Raw genomic sequence first — 12,254 nt, 5'->3', positions numbered from 1 at the left:
ATGTAATAAAACATAGTTCCCAAAAAATGAATAAAAAAAAATATCCTTGTCAAAATCTACTTCAACACATAAGGTTTATAGTTTCCTCCAATGTTTATTTCAAAAGGATGCTTTATAATTAAAAAGCTTACTACTAAAGTTATTTCAAACTTAATGATTATAAAAGATAAATTACAAACCTACAAATATATTTTACTTGAAATTTACTGCCAGGTTTGCAATAAAAATTTCTTAAAAGTGAACACTTAAAATTTCTCTCTAATTTTCCTGACAGGTAGCTTCTCTCCCTAAAACTGTTATCCAATTTGGCTATGCTTAAATCCAAATTGAGAGAAAAGTAAAAGTATTTATTTGCATTCTTTCCAATATAAAATTGATTTTTATCTATTCCACAGTGGGAAAAAAAAATAACATCTATTTAGCACAATTCTATTTCGAGGTTTGTATTAGAAAAGATAAAAGTGATATCAGCCCTAGCTGGTTTGGCTCCGTGGATAGAGCATCAGCCTGTGGACTGAAGGGTTCCTGGTTCGATTCCGGTCAGGGGCACATGCTTGGATTGTGGGCTTGATCCCCAGTAGGGGGCATGCAGGAGGCAGATGATCAATGGTTCTTTGTCATCATTGATGTTTCTCTCTCTCTTCCTCTCATTTCCTCTCTAAAATCAATACAAATATTTTTCTTTAAAAAAGTGAAATCAATAGGTAATTATATTCCCAATAATTCTCTCTAAATAGTGAAAGGTACGTTTAGTTTGTGGGTTTGTTTGTTTGTTTGTTTGCTTTACCTATTAAGGTCCCGTGTTTTATATTGTATCCCCTCATTTTTCCAGATAACGTGATTAGATAATAGGCTGCAAAAAAAGTTCAGACGGTGTTGTCTAAAATGCATGTTGAATCTTTAAGTGCTTTTACAAATAGTAATAATCCCCAGAATGTCTCCTGAAAAATAAAAAGAACAAAATCTACAATGATAAATGATAAAATCAACAAGATAGTGTACACTAACACACAAATCACATATTTGTTCAGGGTCGAATAACTGCCACATGGTTTGTGTGTGACTTGTTAGTTTCCCCTTTATGTGGTGTTGGTGAAATTACTCTAGCACCATGGTTCTCAGTAGCCTTTGTCTTGGCTTTCAGAGTGGGTCATCTATGTGCCTCTGTTGTAAACCTGACCATGCTCTGTGTGTACTGGTGAGTGCTCAATCATTCTGTCCATGATTTTTTAAATTTACAGGCTTCTTTCTCAGTCAATTTGGGCTGCCATAACAAAATGCCACAAGACTGGTAGCTTATAAATAGCAGAAATTTATTTCTCACAGTTATGGAGGCTGGAAGTTCAAGAACAGGTGCTAGCATAGTAGGTGAGGACCCTCTTCAGGTCATCAACTTATCTTTGTATTCTCACATGGTAGAATAGCTGGAGTGCTTTGGGGGGGTCTCTTTTATTAGAACACTAATCCCATTATGAGAGCTCCATTCCTATGACCTAAGTATCTCCCAAAGACCACCACCTACTAATACCATCACCTTTAAGGGTAAGGATTTCAATAGGTGAATTTGAAGTGAAAGGAACACAAACATTCAGATCATAGCAAATAAAATAGGATAAATTTTGCAGTTTATCTGTTTAATGGTGTAGTAACAGCACTGGTTGAAGTCTTCTTTTCAGTACTTACAAGTTATACAAACTTAAGCACTTTCATAACCTCTCTAGTTCAATATTTTCCTTTCTAATATGAAGTTACAAATATCAAACTCATGGAATGATAACTAGTAAATATGAAATGTTTAAAGGCTCTTTGTAAATAAAGAGTCTATTAATATAGTCAGTATTTTTAATTTATCTGATACTGGAGGCCCAGTGCATGAAATTTGTGCATGGGGGGGGGGGAGGATGGTGTCCCTCAGCCCAGCCTGCACCTCCTCAATCTGGGACCCCTCAGGGGATGTCCGACTGCCTGTTTAAATTGGCAGTCGGACATCCCTCTCACAATCCAGGACCGCTGGTTCCTAACCACTCTCCTGCCTGCCTGATTGCCCCTAACTGCTTCTGCCTGCCAGCCTGATCACCCCCAACTGCCCTCCCCTGCTAGCTATATCCCCCCAACTCCTCCCCTGCAGGCCTGATCGCCCCCAACTGCCCTCCCCTGCTGGCCTGGTCACATACAACTGTCCTCCCCTGCCGGCCATCTTGTGGCAGCCATCTTGTGATGACACGAGGTGGCCATCTTGTGATGACATGGGGGAAGTCATCTTGTGATGACATGGAGCAGCCCTCTTGGGACAACGTGGAGCAGCCATCTTTGATGAGGTGAGGGCGTGATGGTCACCTATGCTTTTATTAGTATAGATAGTGATGCTTTGAGATACCAATCTATTTCAATTCACTTTTTCAATTTCTTTTTCTTTATCCCATAAAACATCTCCACTCTTTAGCAGCTTGTTCTAAAAATTATCTATTTGCAATAAAGTCTTATTTCATTTGAACTTTGCTGCTTGATCTGTTATGCCTACTATACAACTTAGATGAGCCTAAGGTATATGTGCAATTTTATAAAAATTGCTTAGATGCTTTTGTGAAAAAGATTTTTACAAAACCTATCATCTTCTATATGATTACAGTAATAAGAAAATAAACTACCTAGTTTCTTTTTTTTAATATATTTTATTGATTTTTTATAGAGAGGTAGGGAGAGGGATAGTTAGAAACATCAATGAGAGAGAAACATCGATCAGCTGCCTCCTGCAAACCTCCTACTGGGGATGTGCCCGCAGCCAAGGTACATGCCCTTGACTGGAATCAAACCTGGGACCCTTGAATCCGCAGGCCAATGCTCTATCCGCTGAACCAAACCAGTCAGGGCAAACTTCCTAGTTTCTGTGTATCTTATTTATATTTTAAAATAAATTTTCTCAGATTTCCATTAATTCTGTGTTTATACTAATTATCAGGTTTTGTTAGCCAAGCGATAGAGATTGCAGAGAATAACAAACAATAAAGAGTTCAGTCCATTAACTTTGGTAATATTTATGATTATCTATAACCTGTGGATTTGGGAATATTTAGTTCATTTAAGACCCCCTGTGAAACAAAAATGGGTGAAATCTGCAGGGGCCAAGCAGCTGGAGTCCTGTGCAGAGCAGGCCACTGTGTACCGCAGTAGCTAGGCAGCAGGGCAGACACTGAGAGCCCAGCCTTTCTTCCTTGTGTCCAGCTGTTCCTCTGTATGTCTCAGCTTTGCTGGTCTCTTGGTGGGGTGAAACCAAAACAGAACTTTTGTGCCCAGGAAGCTTATCACTCCCACCACTCTTCTTTTCCCCAGTTAAAAAGAGTTAAGAGTTCAAATGTTCATTTTAACATATATTAATGCTTATAGCAGAAGGCTTGCTCTGTTTATTTTTTGTTAATTGAATTATATTTCACTATTTTCCTTATGATTTGTAGTATGTTAATGTTTTCTAAAAATATATAATACTAGAGGCCTGGTGCACAAAATTTGTGCGGGGGTGGGGTGGGGGAAAGGAGGTTGTGTGTCCCTCAGCTCAGCCTGCACCCTCTCCAATTTGGGACCCCTCGAGGGCAATCAGAGATCCCTCTCACAATCCAGGACTTCTGGCTCCCAATAGCTCACTTGCTGCCTGCCTGATTGCCCCCTAACCACTCCCTTGCCAGCCTGATTGACACCTAACTGCTCCCCTGGTGGTCTGATTGCCCCTAATTGCCCTTCCCTACCAGCCTGATCACCCCAAACTACCCTCTCCTGCAAGCCTGGTTTCCTCCAACTGTCCTCCATTGCAGGCCTGGTCTCCCCCAACTGCCCTCCTCTGCTGGCCCAGTCACCCCTAACTGCTCTCCTCTGCAGGCCTGGACACCCCCAAATGCCCTCCCTGCAGGCCTGATCGCCCCCAACTGACCTCTCCTGTTGGTCTTGTCCCTCCCAACTGACCTCCTCTGCTAGCCTGGTCGCCCACAACTGCCCTCCTCTGTTGGCCATCTTGTGTGTTGGAGTGATGGTCAATTTTCATATTACCTCTTTATTATATAGGATACCTCATGACTCATGACAATTTTTATCTTCCTCTTTAATTAGCCTTTTCAACTGTAAAATTTACACTTTATAAATGATTACTTATTTTTTAAGGATAGTTTGAGACACCCATTTTTCTTTCCAGCATGGAGAAGCTATTGTTAACATTAGTGATATTATTATTTTACTAATATATTATTTATCATTTTTCTTTTTAAATTTAAAAAAAAATGTTTTATCACCAGTTATCTCCTTGATGCCCTCTTCTACCTCCACCCATCCACCTTCATTCCTTCAGCCACCACACTTTTGTCCATGACCATGTGTTCTCCTTATCTCTCTCTCTTTCCTTTCTTGCTCAATCCCGCTACTCCTCCAAACTCTTTCCTAGCTCCCCAGAGCTGTCTGACTGCTCTCTACTTAAGATGATTTGGTCTAAACTACAGACAAGTAATACTACCTTTTTCTGGTTTCTCTTTGATTTACTTTTTCTTGCCCTCAATTTTTCTTTGATGTATTGTTTAGGTTTTTTAATACTAACCATACAGCTCACTGGTGCTGAACCAAATAACTGAGAAACCATTTTTTTTTCTACAGTTCTTTGCCCACATGGCAGAAACCCACCCAAAGGCAGCTTCAGAGAAAGTTTTGAGCTATAGTAGGAAAGGCTAAATTTCCCCACTGGGTTAGGATATGCCTCTGGACAATATGATGTATTGGCATCTGTAGGTCTCATTGATGGGATAAGGAAAAGTTTTTTCCAGAAGGCAGAAAACCACTCTGAGAGGATCATTCCCTTCATCCTGATTGACAGCGTGGGGCAGCTTAGCCCAAGCCTGCAATGCTGGCTTGAGGGATGCAGTGATGCAGGCCAAGTGAAGCTATTCTTCCTTCCCCAGTGCAGTTATTCTCAGGTTTTTTGATTGATCTCTTCCTCTTAACCCTGCCCTCCCCTACCTTCCCTCTGAGGTTTGACAATCTGATCGATGCTTCTCTGTCTCTGGATCTGTTTTTGTTCATCAGTTTATGTTGTTCATTATATCCCACATGTGAGTGAGATCATGTGCTATTTATCTTTCTTCAACTGGCTTATTTCACTTAGCATAATGCTCTCCAGTTCTATCCATGCTGTTGCAAATGTAAAATTTGCTTCTTTTTTTTTTTTTTTTTAAATATAGCAGCATAGTATTGCATTGTGTAGATGTACTAAAGTTTTGTAATCCACTCATCTGTTAATGAGCACTTAGGCTGTTTCCAAATCTTAGCTATTGTAAATTGTGCTGCTATGAACATAGGGGTGCATATATCCTTTCTGATTGGTGTTTCTGATTTCTTGGGATATATTCCTAGAAGTGGGATCACTGGATCAAATAGGAGCTCCATTATTAATTTTTTGAGGAAATGCCATACTGTTCTCCACAGTGGCTGCACCAGTCTGCATTCCTGCCAGCAGTGCACAAGGCTTCCTTTTTCTCCACATCCTCGCCTGCTCTTGTCTTTTGTTGATTTGTTAATGATAGTCACTTTCATTTCTTATTGGCAAAGGGTGTTTTTTTGTTTTGTTTTTTACTAATACCCCTATGTCACATTTTTCTTCATACATTTGCTATTCTATTTAGCTTGTTTCAGCCAAATTAGAAAATTGGTGAATTCTGCTAAAAGGTATTGTGTTATGTTATACAGTGTAATTATATAACATTAATTTTTAGTAGTACTTTTTAAAAAAGAAATTATTGAGTTAAATAATGCACTTTTTCAGTCTAGTATATTCATTTTTCCATAATTTGTCATTTCAGTCCTTTGCCAAGGAAACAAAGATAGTGAACTGAGATATGTCACCTGTCTTAGATTCTATTGCAAATTTGTGACAGAAGGATTAAAATTCACAACCTCAAAAAAATCAGTGTGGAGTTTTAGCTCATTTTGTTGCAGTTGTATCAGAATGGAGGACAAGAAAAAATATCTCTGTCGATTATTTGCCAAGATCTAAATCAGAGCATTGCCAACTTCTCGGCTAAGCTGCCCCATTCTGTCAATCAAGATGATGGAAGTGATCCTCTCAGAGTGGTTTTTCTGCCTTTTCCTTATCACATCAGTGAGATCTACAGATGCCAAGAAAACATATTGCCCAGAGGCATATCCTAACCCAAAGGGGCGACTTAGCCTTTCCTACTACAGCTCAAAACTTACTCTGAAGCTGCCTTGTGGCCTAAGAATTATAGAAAAAAAATTGTGGAATGTATGGTTAACATTAAAAAACCTAAGCAGCCAAAGCCGGTTTGGCTCAGCGGATAGAGCGTCGGCCTGCGGACTGAAAGGTCCCAGGTTCGATTCCGGTCAAGGGCATGTACCTGGGTTGCAGGCACTTCCCCAGTGGGGGATGTGCAGGAGGCAGCTGATTGATGTTTCTCTCTCATCGATGTTTCTGACTCTCTATCTCTCTCCCTTCCTCTCTGTAAAAAATCAATAAAATATATTAAAAAAAAAAAAAAAAAAAACCTAAGCAATATATCAAAGAAAAATTGAGGGCAGGAAAAAAATTAATCAAAGAAACCAGAAAAAAGGTAGTATTACTTGTCTATAGTTTAGACCAAAGCATCATAGATAGAGAACAGGCAGACAGCTCTGAGGAGGTGGGGATGAGTTGAGAGGAGTAGAGGGATTGAGCAAGAAAGAAAAAAAGAGACCGAGAGAGAGAACACATGGTCATGGACAACAGCGTGGTGCTGGAAGCGGTAGAGGTGGATGCGTGGAGGTGGAAGAGGGCATAGAAAGAATAACTGGTGATAAAAAATATTTTTAAAGAAAAATAATAAATAATATGTTAGTAAAGTAATATCATTAATGTTAAAAAATAACTGCTCCATGCTAGCAATAAAATGGGTGCCTCATATTATCATTAAAAGACAAGTATTCATTTATAAAGTGTAAATTTTACAGTTGAAAAGACTAATTAAAAAGGAAAATATGAAATTTTCATGTCATGAGGTATATTATACATTCTTAGAAAACATTAACATATTACAAATCATAAGGAAAATAGTTAAAATACAATTCAAAAACAAACAAACAAAGCCTTCTTTTATAGTATAAGGAGTAACAAACGTTAATATAAAAATTTGGATTCTTTCCACCTAGCCTGAAGTTTTCATGTTTCCTAGAAGATAGGGAAAGAGAGGTGATTGAAATATTAAGTTCTTGAGAAATGGTAAATTTCATGAGGAAGTACCAGAGTGAAGTCTAGAAGATATTCATGTGAAGAAGCATAATCAGTGGCCAAAGAAGTCAAACTAGAAGGTGAGAAGAACTCTCATTCAGTTATTCAGCTTGAGTGGATAAGATACATACTATGAACCTCTAAGATATTAACTGAAAGCGATAAACAATAAAGACAAATGATAAATTCTTTAAGAACTACAATGTCATCATTAGCTTCTCTGTGATGAAGAAACTGCCTTTAACTTGGATCTAAAGAAAATCACGGTTTAAAACCATACTGGAGTGCAGGAACAAACATAGATACTAAAATGAAGAGTTCTCAAAGAGAATGGAACTAAAAATTTATTTACAGAAATAAGCATTTGAAAAATAACTTTTGTAGAAAACAAACACCTGGAGGATTAGATAATTATATAGTCTGTTATGTGTGAGTGAAGGTACATGTAGTATTATGATAATAACCGCAAGAAGCTCCCAAAACAAGGAAGTAACAGCTCTTATATAGACCCTGTAATACAAGAATAGTTTGGAACCCAGACTAAAGTATCAGCTGAAAAAACAGCAAAATCTACTGGTAAGTGCAATCTACACCAAAACTGCAACAATGTCCTTAGATAAATTTGACCAAAATTGATGAGGCATTAGTTCCTAACAGAACCCTGTGAGTTTTTATTGTTTGATATATTCTTCTATAACTGTAGAACTCTTATTTATTTTGGTTATTTTTTCATATAATCCTCTTCAATTAATTACTCAGTGAATGAATAAATGCGTGAATAAACAAATAGTTGGTTCTCAGCCAGTGACAATTTACATTATCTTCTTATTAGCTCAGTGAGACCTAGTGATGCAGCAGGTCCATGGAAGCTAACAAAATTTGAATTGGACACTGGACGTGTACAGTTTTGTACCTTTTCTCCTTTTGGAATTTGAACAAGTTTATCATAGAGAAAAAGTTTTTCTTAATACCTCACAAGAGACTAACTGGTCCCATTCTTTCCACCGTACACATATCCAATCTATCACAATATCCAAAAGTTTTGCCTTCAAAATGCTTCATTTTCCTTTTTTTTAGTATTTACGCTTGTCCCAAGTTAACTGAAGTTCTTGTCATTTTACTTCTAACCAATTCTAAGGGTTACCAAACTGATATCACTCACATAACAGAGTTAATAAAATGTGTGTGTTGCACTGCAAACAGTTTAGCCTTCCAAAGATCTGCTTTCCCACCTCTTCACTATTTCAACACCTAATTTAATTAGCCCATTTCTTATAGAATGAAGTGAAAATGCATTGAAGAATCATTTAGGTTTTATTGCCTTATCTCCAAAATTATTTTACAAGTTGCCCCCTTTATTTAAGCTAAATACTCACATTTGGTAATTAACATATGTTATGTGGAACTGTTTCCTCTCTGAGTAATTGAACCAGTTTTTAAATTTTATTTTTAGAGATCATTCTCATTGCAATCTGGAGAATTTGATAGACAAATAATATTAAATTAGAAAAAGTATTTACAGCATACAACAGTAGAAAAGAGAGATGAACTAAGCAATGATGGTAGTGAGGGTAAGAATTAAGTTACTATAATATACAGGTGATGTCTTATAGAATTGTATACCTGAAACCTATGCAATTTTATTAACCAATATCCCCCCTGTAAATTCAATAAAATTTTTAAAAGAGAAATAAGGTAATAAGTCTGGTAAGCCTCAAAGGTAAAGTTATTTTTATTGTTCAACATTTTTAGTTCTAAACACGTTTGCTATTGTTTTCATTTGCTTGACTTTCTAGTGCTCATTGTTGTTGTTTTTTATCAAATTCTTCATAGAAATTGCAAAACCCTTGTTAGACACATGAGGCATATGCATGATGTAATAGATTTTTGTCTTTTGTTTTTTGGTGTGGTGGTAGTAGAGAGACCCACCTCCTCCTGAGCGCTATTCTCTACCTCCAAGCTGTACTGATGGATGTCCAAATCCATTACACGGGATATTTCCTACCACTTACAGGATATATTGCTTCTTCTTGTTTTGTTTGTTTGTTGTTGTATTGGTTTGTTTGCTTTTAGTGCAATATAACTCCAGTAGCTTTTTGAAAAAGAGCCTAAGAGGCAACATTTTTGCAGAGCTGCATTTATGGAAATGCTTTACCCTATGCTCATACTTGATGGATAATATTGGAAGTTTGTAAACTATGATGTTGGAAATAAATGTCTTTTAGATTTTGAAGGATTTCCTTTACCTTTCAACCTTCAGGTGGACTTTGATAACTTTACACCATTATTTAACATAATTCTCTAGGTGTAAACTCTCTGTCTTTCTCACTCTCTCAGCTTTTGGAATGCTTAATTTTTCTCAGAAATTTCAAAAATTTTGTGCCAATTATAACTAAATATGGATAATTTTGAAATGATTTGTCCAGGTTCTCAATGAGCTCTTGGAACTGGACATTCCAGGTACCTTAATTCTGGGAATTTTAAAATATCAGTTCTCTCACAATTTCCTCCCCAGTGGGCTTTCAATTCCCCTGGAACTTTTATTAGTAGGATTTTTAGATTCCCAATATCTTCAAGTTTCTTACAATTTCTTATTTTTACCTCACCATCTAGCTCCTTCTGCTTTTTCACTGATGTCAGAAAATGTCTCTTCCACAACTTATATTTCAGCTAACAAATTTCAAATTTCAAAAATGCACTTTATCATATCTGATTGTTTATCACCATTCTTATTTTAAGAGTTAAAGAGATTTCTTCTCTTCTCTGTATTTATCTTTGTTCCTTTCATGTTCATTTTGTTTGATGTAGATTTCCTCAGATATGTAACAATTCTTGGCTATACTTTCCTAATAGACTATGTGGCATGAAGAAGCTATCTGGAAGCTCCGTTAGCCTGCATGGACAGTGCAAGAGAATGAGATACAATAGAGAAAGACTGAGTGGGACCTCTAAATATCATTGCTTATAAATATTTCTCTTGGCCTATCACCATCTCCAGGGAAGAATCCAGCATTCTCCTAACTGGAGATATAAGCCTGCATATATTCATGTCCTAGGATTTGAATATGTGACAACTGTCTCCTTACATTTTTAATATAGAGAATTTGACTGAATTTGTCCACCTTACCTGCACCCTATGAATTATTGAGGGTTCTGGGACCCCAGTGTCTCTCAGATTTAATTTCTCAAGAATATAAGAGTCTCTTTTCTATAATGTGCACTGAGGTAAGGTTGGTTTTCAACAGATCCTTTCTCATTCAGTGCCTCTCTTCACTCCCACACTCTGAAGATCTTTGTGTTCATTCTATGCACATGTGCAGGTTCTGAGTGAGAAACTGACTTTGTCCTCATGGGCATCCTTCCTGTCAAAACTCAGATTTCGGTTTAATTTTCTGCATTATATTGGTTCTCAATGTCCCTTTATGTCATAATTTTATTAATGTGTGCGTTTTAACATTTCTTGTCTTCAATTCTTTCTTCTCTTCTTCATCCTTTCGAATTTATACTATTTTAAAATATAATTGAGTCATTTGAGTGTTTTTATTTGTTTGTATATAGGAACCTGAGCTTAATCTCCTAAATTTAGATAAAAATCCTGATGATATACTTTAAATGGAAAAAAGTTTTAAGAAAAGAAAATATAAAGGGCTGTGAAGGAGGTCAGCAATGAAAGAAATGACTCTGAATGGGAAGATATAACCCAAAGCAGTGTGGCAATGGTGGTGAGGATTAGGACACTTAACAAGCTTTCATTTTGACTGGTGTCTTAGATAAGAGACATGATTGACCTAAATACCTCACAGTTACAGGCCTTCTCAAGATGAATTCCCAATATCAAAAGCCTGATTATAATGATAGATTTTAATATTTGAGCGGTATTCAAATACTGCCCTTCTAAGAATATTTGTTGGTGCTTTCTATGACAACTTGCCCCAGACAAATCAAGGTAACTAGAATGCTCAGGCCTGGTGTGATATAAATAAAAAACCCTGGAATGGTGTGGACAAGTAGGTTGTGGGAGGTTCCGGCCTCATTGTTGAAAAAACCTATACACTAGGTCTTAGATATTGACTTTTAAAATCTAAGTTTTCATAAGAGCTAGTTAAATAATCACCAACATAGAGGAATGTAACAGCCTCTGAATTGGTCTTTGAATTCAATCTTGCCCATTTGAAGTTATTCTATGTTTTATTGCCAGAGCTTCTCATAAAGCAATGGTCTTCATATATATAGAAAAATATATGAGCAAATATATTCTCAATAAATGTATATTTTATTTCTTGTAAAATGGGGAATAACCATAACTCTTACGGCTTCATGTGCATGTGACTTAAGCAATTACACAGAGACCTGCACTTAGAGGATCTTAATTTAATGCTCAGCTTTTGCCATCTCAGATTTATTAAGAGTTTTTGGATTAAAAGAGCCCCACATTTTCATTTTATATTGAGACTTGCAAATTATGTAACTGGTCCTGTCCCTACATCATATATAGGAAATAAATGAAGCAGCACAGTGCCCTGTAGATACTAATCCTTCGATAATGCCAGGTGCCAGCCTTATTTGGATAATTGGTAGTAGTAGTAGTAGTAGTAGTAGTAGTAGTAGTAGTAGTAGTAATAGTAGTATTAACAGCAGTAGATTAAGAATAGCACCTTATTCAGTAGCACTCAATTACACATTGCGCATTACTCACTCATTCTTTAACATAGAAGCATTTCTTATTTCTTATGTATTAGACACTGTGCTGGAAAAAAATATTAAAATCACCTCTGTATATATTTTCTCAATTTGACCGACCATAACATCTTTTTAAAAAAGAAATCTTATTGTGTCATTTAAAAGCTACATTATATACTATGAAAGCAAAGAAAATTAATAAAACTATTTTTATTATCCACACACTTTGACAATTATGTATTAGGTGCCTTCTATTTAATATAATTTTAGTCTTCCCACCCACTCACTCTCTTTTCAAATACTGCTAAAATTATGATCCATT

The 12,254-nt window shown here is 36.6% G+C and overlaps 1 pseudogene; it reads left to right on the top strand.

Annotated features, from left to right (window-relative positions):
• The first annotated feature begins 2,271 nt into the window (after positions 1–2,271).
• LOC118650451 overlaps positions 2,272–12,254 on the top strand; it is a 32,814-nt pseudogene continuing 22,831 nt past the window's right edge.

Source organism: Myotis myotis, unplaced genomic scaffold (assembly GCF_014108235.1).
Source record: "Myotis myotis isolate mMyoMyo1 unplaced genomic scaffold, mMyoMyo1.p scaffold_m19_p_3, whole genome shotgun sequence".
NCBI classification, from domain to species: Eukaryota; Metazoa; Chordata; class Mammalia; order Chiroptera; family Vespertilionidae; genus Myotis; species Myotis myotis.
The sequence above is the reverse complement of the archived record's forward strand: the minus strand, read 5'-3'. Positions and strand labels throughout refer to the sequence as shown.